Below are 12,906 nucleotides of genomic sequence, written 5' to 3'. Positions count from 1 at the left end.
AATTACCAGGATTGTAGCAGGTGGAGCATGGGTAGGCAAACTAAGGGCCGGGGGCCGGATCCGCCCCAGTCGCCTTCTAAATCTGGCTTGTGGACGATCTGGGAATCAGTGTGTTTTTACATGAGTAGAATGTGTGCTTTTATTTAAAATGCATCTCTGGGTTATTTGTGGGGCATAGCAATTCATTCATTCCCCCCCCCCCCCAATATATAATCCGGCCCCCCACAAGGTCTGAGGGACAGTGGACCGGCCCCCTGCTGAAAAAGTTTGCTGACCCCTGAGGTGGAGAATATAAGAAGCTCCCTTATACAGAGAAAGAGAATTGGTCCAGCTAGCTCAATATTGTCCACACTGACTGGCAGCAGCACTCCAGCCTCAAATGGGACATTTCCAGCCTTACTTGATGTTGTTGAGCATTGAGCCTGGGAGCTTCTACAGGCAAAGCATAAACTCTACCACTGAGCCTTAAATTTAATATCCTGCTGAGGTCCTAAGGAGAAGTCCTTCCCTGATGCTAGTATTTGCAAATTAAACCTTTCCCCAGAAAGCAACTACCCATTTTCACACAAATGATTTTCCTTAGTAGGGGAGGAAAGGGTTACACTCTCCTTTCCCACCTGCAGTGATTACAGCAATTATCAACCTCATCCCCACACAGCTGGTGCTGTTTGCATTAAAAACAACATCACCTACCTTCATGTTAAATGCAAAAAAAAAAAAAAATTTATGTCACATGTGGCTTGGCCCTGAGCTTGGAAAAAAAAAACCCAAACAGGAAGTGGGTGGGGAAAACCCATATAAATTATTAAATTAATTTATATGCTAAATCTGCTTTTAGAAATCTGTAACAATCTTTTTTTTTTTAAACAGGCACATTTTGTCCAGCCCCCCCTAAAGATAAGTACATCTGTTTTTCAGTTGTACTAATTCTGGAAAAGGGCAACTGCAAGAGATGACGGTACCAGCTTCTTTAGACCTATCGGGGTTACCAGTGGGACTTTCCTCTGAACTTTCCTGTGACTTTCCCGTGAACAGCTGGATCATTACAATCTTTCCATCTCTTCCAGGAAAATAAGAGTTGATCATTTTCAATTGCAAATGGAGATGCACTTTGAAAATATTGTAGGCTATTGATTTGCATGGAAGTTAGCCAGTGGAAAAACAGGGTAGACAAGCTAAGAAACCTCCCAGGAGGCAAGACTCCCTATCAAGATTATTAATAATTTTTATTAGCAGCTTCTTACCTCATGTATTAATTGAATGGAGAGGAGTTCCATAGCCATTTAGTTGTTAGGTTGAGAGGTGAGCTATGTACATAACTACGGCTGCTACATACTGTAAAGTGGGTTTCCTCTTGTAGAGGGAAATATTGATCCATGCAGATTGCTAATTAGAAAATAAAACAAATTCTAGAAAACTCTCCCTCTTCCCCAAACCAGATACCACAGTCCACAGGAGCTGCAGAACCCTGACCCCATAATTTGCCACCTACCTGGATTGAGAAAACAATTGCCACAAGACTGTTGCTGAGTGATAAACATTGCATACATATATGTCTGAGAAAGCACACTGCTCATGCAGAGTGGAAAAAACATTGCATCTTAACAGTGTTACAGCAGCAACGTCATGATCAACTCGTTCTCTTCTGTGTGGTTGTTCCATCTTTTTCTCAAACCACATAAACTCACTTAAGAAAAGAATGTAAGAGTAGCACAATGTCTTTAGTGCTAATCTTCTGTCTTTCAAGACACATGGTTTTGACAGGCGCTGCACTGAGTTGGTGAACCTATTGCCACTTTGGGATACCTTCACTACGACCTTTTCAATGACATGTTGTCCCAATGTTTATTATATTTGATTGATCTTTTAATTAGCAAGAAAACATGTCTAGGCTTTTCCGCTGCTGCTGTTTGAGCCACTTTTGCACTTCAGGTTTCTGCAAAAAAAAAAAAAAAGTATTTGGGTTGATTAAGCAGTAGCATTTTAACTTGTACAAGTGAAAATTAAAACTTTTAAAGATTTTTTTTTTTAATGGATGCTTTGGTGAATTGTCCATTCTCCGCCTTTATGGCCATGCCACACCCACTAGTGTAGACAAACCATAATGGGATGTACACACCAAAAATGGTCTATCCCCCTGTAATGTCAGCAGCAATTCCTCTTATGGCATACAGTGGAAGAGCAATCATTGGGAAGTTGTGGGATCTAGACTAGATGGGCCCCTTTTGGGGTTCTTCATATATTCTTAAGAGCTGCTCATCTGGAAGTTCCCTACAATCCAGGATTCTAACATGGAAGGTTGAGAAGCCTTTCTCCCTGCATGATTGGAGAATTCAACACAAATAAGCAAAAATAAACAGCAAATGACCCTAGATCTAAAAACATTTCCAATGTAGATTTCATGTAAGAGATTATTAGACTATATTGCTACATTAAGGGTGAATTCATTGACTACTATTTATGCTGTTGCAGCCCCAGAGCCATATGTGGGGGTACACTACTGAGGCGTATCTTAGCAGCCTATTTTGATAATAAAAAAATGTGGATCCATAGATCAATGTCTGACACATTATTCGGCATTCTTAATGTCTTTGCTTGTCTGGTTTTCTAGAAAGCTTTCATTTTTCTGTAGCTAGATGGAAACATCTGGACATTTGCTGTACCCATTTGGACATCATTTGTTTATTTTTTTAAATACAGACCCATGAGTATAAGGGCCAAAGCCGGGCAGAAATCGGCGGGGGGATGATTTGAAACACAAAATTAACTACTGGTTTACAGTATTCTAGAAACACGTGCAACATAACTCCTTCCCCCAACCTGAGTTTTTATTAAACAGGTGTCAGATGGAATGTTATCCATTCCTTTTTCCCCCTTTCCCAAGTCAAAACATGGACAGTGCTACAAATGTCACTGGCATCTTAAAAGCCCACAGATTTAACCCCCAAGGAGGGGCCAGCGCCACAAGCGTGCATGGTTGGGCATCTGCTGAAACCCACACACTGGCAGACACGGGGCACAGCTGATAGTGGCCCAGCTTCTGATTCTCATTTGCACTTTCCCTCTAGCCCAGGGAGGGTGGGTGAGTGTTATGTACTGAGTTGAATAGGATCCAAAATGCCGCAGTCTGATTGGTCCTAGAACAATAGGATCCAAAATGCAGCAGTCTGATTGGTCCCAGAGCAATAGGATTCAGAATGCAGCAGTATGATTGGTCTGCAGGAGCCACCCAATCCAGCTCCAGATGGAAGTGATTCCACAACCTGATTGGCCTACAGGTGAATTCCGGAATTAGCCAATCACGTGGGGCCCATTGTGTAAATAATGTATATAAAGCAGACATTCTGGGGGAACTCCATTCCTCCTTACCACTATGAGCTGAATAAAGAGCATGAAATCCACGCTCGACTCTGAGTATATTTCAGAGAGCAAACAGTAGGGGTGTTGAGGAAGAGTCACCATAGCCTGCTCATTTGCTTGCCAACTTGCAAACGGGGAGGGGGAAGAAGAGAAAACAAGAAGAGCCTGCCAGATCAGGCCAGCGGCCCATCTAGTCTAGCATCCTGTTCTGGATCCAAATGCCAGTGGGAAACCCATAAGCGGAAGCTGAGTACAAGAGCAGGCCTCCCTCCTGCAGTTTATGGCAACTGGTGCACAACAGCACAGTAGCAATAGGAAAAATAGCAGCAGCTGGTTGCAATGAGGGAGGAGGGCCTACTGAAGGTATTCTTAGGCTTGTTGTTGTTTAGTCATTTAGTCGTGTCCGACTCTTCATGACCCCCTGGACCAGAGCACGCCAGGCACTCCTGTCTTCCACTGCCTCCCGCAGTTTGGTCAAACTCATGCTGGTAGCTTCGAGAACACTGTCCCACCATCTCGTCCTCTGTTGTCCCCTTCTCCTTGTGCCCTCCATCTTTCCCAACATCAGGGTCTTTTCCAGGGAGTCTTCTCTTCTCATGAGGTGGCCAAAGTCTTGGAGCCTCAGCTTCAGGATCTGTCCTTCCAGTGAGCACTCAGGGCTGATTTCCTTAAGAATGGAGAGGTTTGATCTTCTTGCAGTCCATGGGACTCTCAAGAGTCTCCTCCAGCACCAGAATTCAAAAGCATCCATTCTTCAGCGATCAGCCTTCTTTATGGTCCAGCTCTCACTTCCATACATCTTAGGCTTAGGTTCAGTATTTTCTTGACCAACAATGGCTCTTGAGGGTTTCAGGCAAAGGGTCGTGCTCAGCCCTACCTGGATGGACCAAGGATTGAACCCTAGGATCTTCTGCATGCAAAGCCATGGATATCACTGAGGTGCAGTCCTCCCCCCATCCCTCGCCATGGGCAGCAGCTCATAGCAGAATCGGCCTGTTCATGCAACTCGAGCATGAATTTGTGAAATGAAACTCCCTGCTGATAGCAACGATCAAGTCAGCAGAAACAAAGAGGAAGTTTTGCCAGGTGTGGTTTTTCATGCTGGAATGACAAAAGACTATTGCTGAGGGAGTAATGGAAGCCACTTCCCCCTTCCAAGGCATTAAGCCTCCATGATCCATCATTGCCAGCTTCATAAATTGTACAGATGTGAGCTCTGTAAAGCACAGACCTCCCACCTTTTTTTGTGTGGAAACCACCTAGCATGTGACCACAAAGAAACAGTAAACAGCAGTTATAGCATTAAACCGAGACTAGCAGAAATCCCCACTTTAATTGTATTAATTTTCACGGTGGTACTTTGCTTCTCTTTGTAGCTTTTCTTTAAAATTCTCTCTTCTTGTGTGTCTGAAATACCGTGTAACTCTGGGGCCTAGAGTCTAGGCTGTTAAGTATGTTAACAACATCTTTTATTATATTAGCTTGTCAGCATCCCTGCAAATATTCACACTGAAGGATAGCTTATCATTAATGCATATATAGTTAACCAATAAGTATTTTCTCTGCCCATTTGGAGTTTTCACCTTGAGTATGGTTATCAAGTCAAATATCAAATACCACGAGTACAGTGGTGCCTCGGGTTAAGTACTTAATTTGTTCCGGAGGTCCGTTCTTAACCTGAAACTGTTCTTAACCTGAAGCACCACTTTAGCTAATGGGGCCTCCCGCTGCGGCTGCGCCGCTGGAGCACGATTTCGGTTCTCATCCTGAAGCAAAGTTCTTAACCCTGGGTACTATTTCTGGGTTAGCGGAGTCTGTAACCTGAAGCGTATGTAACCCAAGGTACCACTGTACTTCCAAGAGCTCTGCTGGTTACCATTACTGTATGTTTTTGCGCTGATGTCAAGGGTTGGTTCTTGCCTTTAAATTTTGGTTCAGGGATACCTTAGGGCAGTGGTTTTCTGTGTGCTGCGGACAACGCTGGCCTCTGTCCCTCGTCCCTTCCCTTCCTTTTTCTGATGCCCTTTTGCATCTCTGCCTCCCAAAGGCTTGCACAGCTGTTTATTACAGCAGCCCTGGCTATAAGCTCCACAGGCAAATGGTGCCTCTGAGAGGTACCTCTCCTTGGTGCACGGGGGGCAGCTCAGAGACCAGGGATGGCAGCAGGAGCTGCCCGGAGGACTCCCAAGGAGAAGAGACAGGAGAGGAGGCTGAGGGAAACCCAGCCATATTGTGTTGTTATTGTTTAGTCATTTAGTCGTGTCCGACTCTTCGTGACCCCCTGGACCAAAGCAAGTCAGGCCCTCCTGTCTTCCACTGCCTCCCGCAGTTTGGTCAAACTCATGCTGGTAGCTTCGAGAACAATGTCCAACCATCTTGTTCTCTGTCGTCCCCTTCTCCTTGTGCCCTCCATCTTTCCCAACATCAGGGGCTTTTCCAGGAAGTCTTCTCTTCTCATGAGGTGGCCAAAGTATTGGAGCCTCAGCTTCAGGATCTGTCCTTCCAGTGAGCACTCAGGGCTGATTTCCTTCAGAATGGAGAGGTTAGATCTTCTTGCAGTCCATGGGACTCTCCAGAGTCTCCTCCAGCACCATAATTCAAAAGCACCAGCCATATTGGTGGGGTATAAATATATTATTATTATTATCCACAAGGGAAGGTGTTCAAAAAAGCGTGAGAGGCTGCCAGCTCTGCAGGCAAGGGGTGACATAACTGGGCTCCTGAGTCCCACAGGAGAGCCACAGAAATTATGTAGTTGGTTAAGGGAGCTGTGGACTCAAAAGAGGTTGAAAACCTCTGCCTTAGGGAGTACCACCAACTCCCATATGTACCTCACCAACCCCCAATGAATCTCTGCTGCATGTACAGCCTACTTCAGGGTTAGATTGACTTTCAAAATTGTCATTCTTTGTTGCCAGCCTGAGATTCCCCAGATTAATTCATCACCCCTTGAGATTCACCAGATTTGAGGGCTTGACCTCAGGCAGGGGTTGGCAGCATGGTGTCCTCCAGATCTTCTGGAACTGCAACTTTCATCAGCCCCAGCCATGCTGCTTGCCTTCTATCACTGTGCCATTGAGAGCGTGCTCAGTTATGGCTTATGTGTGTGGTACGGAAGCTGTACTACCCAGGACAGGATGGGGTTGTGCAGGGTTGTTAAGGCAGCAGAGAGCATTGTTGGCTGCCCACTCTCCACCTTAGAGCAGATTTATGCCACAAGGTGCCATAGGAAGGCACTGGACATAGTAAAAGATCCATCGCATCCTGGTCACTGTCTCTTCGAGCTCTTGCCGTCGGGACGGAGATACAGGACGATGAAGACAAGAACGAGCCGTCTTAAGAACAGCTTCTTCTCCAGAGCGATCTCGGCCCTGAATGGGAAGCCCGGACTTTGAAAGTCATCTAATCTCCCTTGCTGTATTATACTGTATTGATTAATTAGTGTTTTTATGGAGCAGTCAAGTAATTTCGTTGTCCCTGAAGGGGGGCAATGACAATCAAGATATTATTATTATTATTATTATTATTATTATTATTATTATTATTATTGTCGTGGAAGCTGGCAGTTGTATTACAATATCATCTGGAGGAGGGTCTTCTTCTTCTTTGGCGATCACTCGTAGCCGAGTAAGATTGTCTTCCATAAACACAGTTTTAACAATGAGTCCATAAGTGACTATGGAGGCCGGTTATGGATCCACACATCCTTCCGCAGTGGGGACATTGGTTTCCGGGCGGGAAGGGTACTGCGTTGCCTGCCCCACTGTAAGGCTTTCCAATGCAGAGTTTGATTTATGCTCTTCTCCCTTCCTTTGATATGATTTTGATTGGTTTCCCATGCGTGCTTTAAATAATTAATTAATTGCTTCAAATATTCTCTCTAGCAGATTATAACCACTCAGATACAGTACAGTGAAATATTTGAGATAAATATTTAAAATCAAGGGACGCGGGTGGCGCCGTGGGTAAAACCTCAGTGCCTAGGGCTTGCCGATCGCATGGTCGGCGGTTCGAATCCCCGCGGCGGGGTGAGCTCCCGTCTTCGGTCCCAGCTCCTGCCCACCTAGCAGTTCGAAAGCACCCCTAAGTGCAAGTAGATAAATAGGTACCGCTTTATAGCGGGAAGGTAAACGGCGTTTCCGTGTGCTGCGCTGGTGCTGGCTCGCCAGAGCAGCTTCGTCACGCTGGCCACGTGACCCGGAAGTGTCTCCGGACAGCGCTGGCCCCCGGCCTCTTAAGTGAGATGGGTGTACAACCCTAGAGTCGGACACGACTGGCCCGTACGGGCAGGGGTACCTTTACCTTTATTTAAAATCACAAGCATGAACTTTAAATGTTTTAGAACTAAATGTTCCGTGAACGGCAACGGCATTGGAGTGGATCAGTGAGGACCTGGCAGTCTATGTAGGGTCAGGAGGAAAAGAGACAAATCAGTGGATTAGTTTATCAGCTCAGTGGGGCGGAGTAGGGGAATTCACCCTCTGATAATGAACACAGTGTGCCATTGGCTACAAGTTTAGGCAGCTTTAAAAGGAGATTAGGCAAACTCATGAAGGATGCTCTATCAATGGCTATCAATCATGATGACTACATGGAACTATTTGCTGGGGAGCTGATAGGTTTCCCAGAGGCCTCTGTGGGAAGCAGACTGTGCTAGCTTCAGTATGTGTGAAAAAGCATTAAAGAATCCCACCTGCTCCACACCTACAATACATTTCTGGCACATTTCTCTCCTCACCCCCAGGAATCCTGCAAGATGTAGTTTGTTAAGGGTGCTGCGTGCTGGGAATTCTAGCTCTGTAAAGGATAATCTACAGTTGCCAGAATTCTTCAGGGGCGGGGGAGGAATGGGATTTAAAATGTTATTTAAATCTGCGGTGGTTATGTAGTAGTCCAGCCCAGAATTCTACCACATTTACCAATTCATTATGCATAACATGTGGATTGTAAAAGTAGAAACTAGCAGTAATCAACTCATCTAACCAAGCACTTGCCTAAAGTTGTTTTACTACTTTGAAAACCAGGCTAAGGTTTGGCACCTGCTGAAGACATTCTTATGTAGACAAATCTGCCCAGATGTTTAGAAAGTTTGTGGGCATTTAAATTTTTAAAATCTATTTTATTGCAGTTCTATCCTTCTGTATGCTTTATATTATGGTGTAAATTTTTAGTGATAGTTTTGTTTTATCTTTTTTGTAAACGGCTTTGAGGTTTTTTCTACAATCAAGCAGTATATACTTTTAAAGAAATAATGACAAGAACAATAATAAATAGAAGATGGGGCTACAGGGGACTTTGTTTAGGATCTTCTCTGACTGTGCTTTACCTTGCAGCCCACCCCAACCTGGTACCCTCCAGCTGTTTTAGATCACAGAATAAGAGTAAGAATTGAAGTTCAGAATAACTGCAGGTCACCAGGTTAAGGGAGGCTGTCCTATAAAAACAATTGGCTCCAGAAAAATTAGAATAACCTACTTTATGAATTTTCTTACATAAAATGTGACCTGAAATAATCTTTCATAACACAGAGACTGTGCGGTTCAAATTATAAGGGTTTGGGTTTTAAAAAATAATATTTGATCATGTATATGTTCAATGCCTACTTCCAAGAAAAATCATCTGTCTGTGTGGACTTGAATCTTTGATGCACGGCTTAAATGCTTCCCCAGCACCAGTTCTAGAGAGGCTTGCAAAAGGGGGGATCTGGAAAGTTTAGCATAACACATGATTGTAAAGAGGATTAGTTTTGTAACAGAAGAATAAATGTTCTCGAGGTTCAGATTCCTACTTCACCAAAGGAGAAATTAATTTGATCTGAGTCTTGGCATACACGCCTTGTGTCTAATTTCCTGAGGCTTTGCCTGCGTTGGTGGCACTGGAGGTTCTGCCTGCCCAGTGACTGCATTGGCATAATATTATTGCATTTAAAAGGTGTATTAGTGTGAAATTTAACAGAATGGCAGAGTTGCAAGGAGGTCACACAGGAGACCTAGTCAGCAAGGGCAAGCAAGACCCCTTTCAGCTATGGCCTATGGTGAATATAAACAGCGGCATCTGAGATGCACAAAGAATGTTCATATGATCTCACCAGAGGGAATTGGCTCCCATGCCATTAACAGTATTGGTGAAGAAGGCGTCTACCATCTCTGGAATGAGTACAGGGTAGCTCTCATGCATTTGGATGGATCTATGGTTCAGAAATCACCTTGCCAACAAAGGTCCGTATAGTTAAAGCTATGGTTTTCCCAGTAGTGATGTATGGAAGTGAGAGCTGGACCATCAAGAAGGCTGATCGCCGAAGAATGGATGCTTTTGAATTATGGTGTTGGAGGAGACACTTGAGAGTCCCATGGACTGCAAGAAGATCAAACCTTTCCATTCTTAAGGAAATCAGCCCTGAGTGCTCACTGGAAGGACAGACTGTGAAGCTGCGGCTCCAATACTTTGGCCACCTCATGAGAAGAGAAGACTCCCTGGAAAAGACCCTAATATTGGGAAAGATGGAGGGCTCAAGGAGAAGGGGCCACAGAGGACGAGATGGTTGGACAGTGTTCTCGAAGCTACCAGCATGAGTTTGAGCAAACTGCAGGAGGCAGTGGAAGACAGGAGTGCCTGGCGTGCTCTGGTCCAGGGGGTCACAAAGAGTCGGACACGACTAAACAACTAAACAACAACAACAACATGGTTCAGACATCCCCCCTGTGGGCCATGGCAGAGACAAATGTGGGATCAAGTGTCTAACCTGAAAATCAGACATTTTCTGATTTGGCCTAAGGCAGGGGTCAGCAACCAAAGGCCCATGGGCTGCAAGCGGCCTGCAGAGGCCGTTTGACCAGCCCCCCAAGCCGCCCCCAAACCAAGCTGCCCGCTTGCGTGCTGCGCTAAACCGGTGCAGTGTGGCCCGGCGACTCGCTTCCGTGACGCTGAAAATCGCGTCTGCGCACATGTAGACATCGAAAATCGCAGGTGCGCGTGTGTGATCCGGCCCACGGAGGGCTCTCTGCTGGACTGATCCGGCCCAGGCAAGATAAACCTTGCTGACCCCTGGCCTAAGGGCTAGAATGGCAGACAAGCATTAATTGCTGCATGCATGGATAAAAGAAGCTGTGCCTGACGAATTTCTGCCTGACACACAACTATTAGGGGAAGCCCTGTTAGGGAAAGAAGAATGTGCAAACCTTTGGGCTTAGAAGTTCAGAAGCAGTGCTTCTGGTGAGAGCTCTATGGCTCTGGAGCTGTTATGTGAGGTTTTTCCTTACTGTGGCTGCCCTTGATTTGTTTAAACAACTCATATACTGCTTAACTATGATAGTCACTAAGTGTCCTACAAAGAAGCAATACAAAAAAATAAAAATCAGTTAAAACTATCAAATTGGGCTTCAATTAAAATGCCTGCTGGAATGAAAGAAAAACTTCAGTAGGGTGTGGGCTTGTCCGATCTCAGCTGCAAGTGAGTTGCATAAAATTTAATAATGAAAAGGGAAATGAGCAAAGAGTGAAGGAGCACTTTTCTGTGCCATATCATTAACAGTCTTCTTTGCAAGCTGAGCTTTTCTTCTGCATTCCTGAGATGAGCCCCAAGGCTAGAACTTATCATGCCTCACCAAGGACATCTTGAGTCCTTTAACACTCTGGCCTTCTCTAAAGTACCCTTGGCTAAGAGGAGATACTGACTTATCCGGACATTAGTCATCATGACAGCGAAAATGATAAAGAGGCAACAAAGATAAATGGATGCGCAGCTGGTCAAATTCTGGAGCTTCATTCATGAAAGCAAAACCAAACAGCCCAAAACAGTTCTGTAGGAGTTTTTCTGAGGTGGGGACTTAGCCCAAGAGCCACATCCATGATTCTATGATATAGAGCAGTGGCTACAAGCTCCCCAGGTGAATGGCGCCTCTAGCGCTGGCCAGGGGGTGCTGGTTGCCAGGAGCTGAGGCAGCCTCAGGGTAGGCAAGCAAGCAGGCAAGGGAGTTTAGCCAGCCAGTCCGCCAGCCCTTGCTCTTGGGAATGGACAGTCAAGTCCCAGGCCCCTGTGGGGCAGTGTGAGGAATCACCTCTCTTTGGGGTGGGGCAGCTCAGAGACCAGGGACGGCAGCAGCGGCTGCCCAGAGGACTCCCAAGGAGAGGGGAGAGGTGAGGAGGCTGAGGGAGGGTGTTTGAAAAAGGGTGAGAGGCTGCCCACTCTGCAGGCAAGGGGTGACCTCACTGGGCTCCTGAGCCCCACAGGGGTGCTTCAGAAAGAAGGTAGTTGGTCAAGGGAGCCGTGGACTCAAAAAGGTTGAAAACCCCTGATATGGACCACATACTGGGTGGTAAAGGTAAAGGGACCCCTGACCATTAGATCCAGTCGTGGCCGACTCTGGGGTTGTGGCGCTCATCTCGCTTTATTGGCCGAGGGAGCCTGCGTACAGCTTCCGGGTTATGTGGCCAGCATGATTAAGCCGCTTCTGGCGAACCAGAGCAGCACACGGACACGCCGTTTACCTTCCCACCGGAGTGGTATCTATTTATCTACTTGCACTTTGACGTGCTTTTGAACTGCTAGGTTGGCAGGAGCAGGGACCGAGCAACGGGAGCTCACCCCATCACGGAGATTCGAACCGCCGACCTTCTGATTGGCAAGTCCTAGGCTCTGTGGTTTAACCCACAGCGCCACCCGTGTTAGTGGGAGGGAAAAGTGAATATGGCCAGAGGTTAAAAATCCAGATACAGATGTACAGAAGGCTACATTCCAGACAAGTAATGTCTGAAAATAAAAAATGGGTGCGTGGAATCAGGGTTGTTAGTCTCTATACGCACACACGCATCTCTCCTTATTTCTTAACCAGGCAAATGAGAAGAATTACATTGCCGTTCAAGTAGACATTGCAGGCAGGCTAAAGCACTCAAGGATGATGTTAAGCATGGGCTTTGAGGATGTGGCTGAGGGAAGCTCTGAGGACTGGAGGACCCTTTGGGACTTCCGGACCCAAGGATGCCCACCCTTGAACTAGGTTCTCACAAGAGGTGCTTGCTGGGTGTCTGGGGCTTTTCCATTGCCCCACATGAACTGAGAGTGTGCCCTAAAGCAAACCCCAAAACATACCCTGCTGGCTGCTATAGGAAATGGTAAGGAAAGCCATCTAACAATAACTTGTCTTCTTCTGATAAAATCCAGACTAGAACACCGTTTGAAAGCCATTGAAGGCTTGTGGCCATGAGGGTCTGTTCCTTCCAATATGATGGAATGCTTTTCATTCTTTTAAATCCAAGCAGGTCACAATGTCCTGCCCAACCGGTTTTCTGCACCTGCTCACCCACTGGAATCAAAACGATCAGATAACTTGCACTATCATAGCTTTCCTGCTTAACAGTCCATGGTCCACAGCCATGGACTCAAGGGGTGGAGTACAGACTATAGTCAGGGGAAGCATACATTTTAGGACCAGCCTAGGTAGCCAGATCTAAGGCCAGGAGCTTTGCTTGGTATGCAGAAAATTTGGGACCCAAGCTAATAAGACACAAAGTTACATAAAATGTATGCATGTATACATGCAGATTTAG

This window comes from Podarcis pityusensis (assembly GCF_964106645.2).
Source record: "Podarcis pityusensis genome assembly, chromosome: 5".
NCBI classification, from domain to species: domain Eukaryota; kingdom Metazoa; phylum Chordata; class Lepidosauria; order Squamata; family Lacertidae; genus Podarcis; species Podarcis pityusensis.
Note: the sequence above shows the minus strand (reverse complement) of the source record.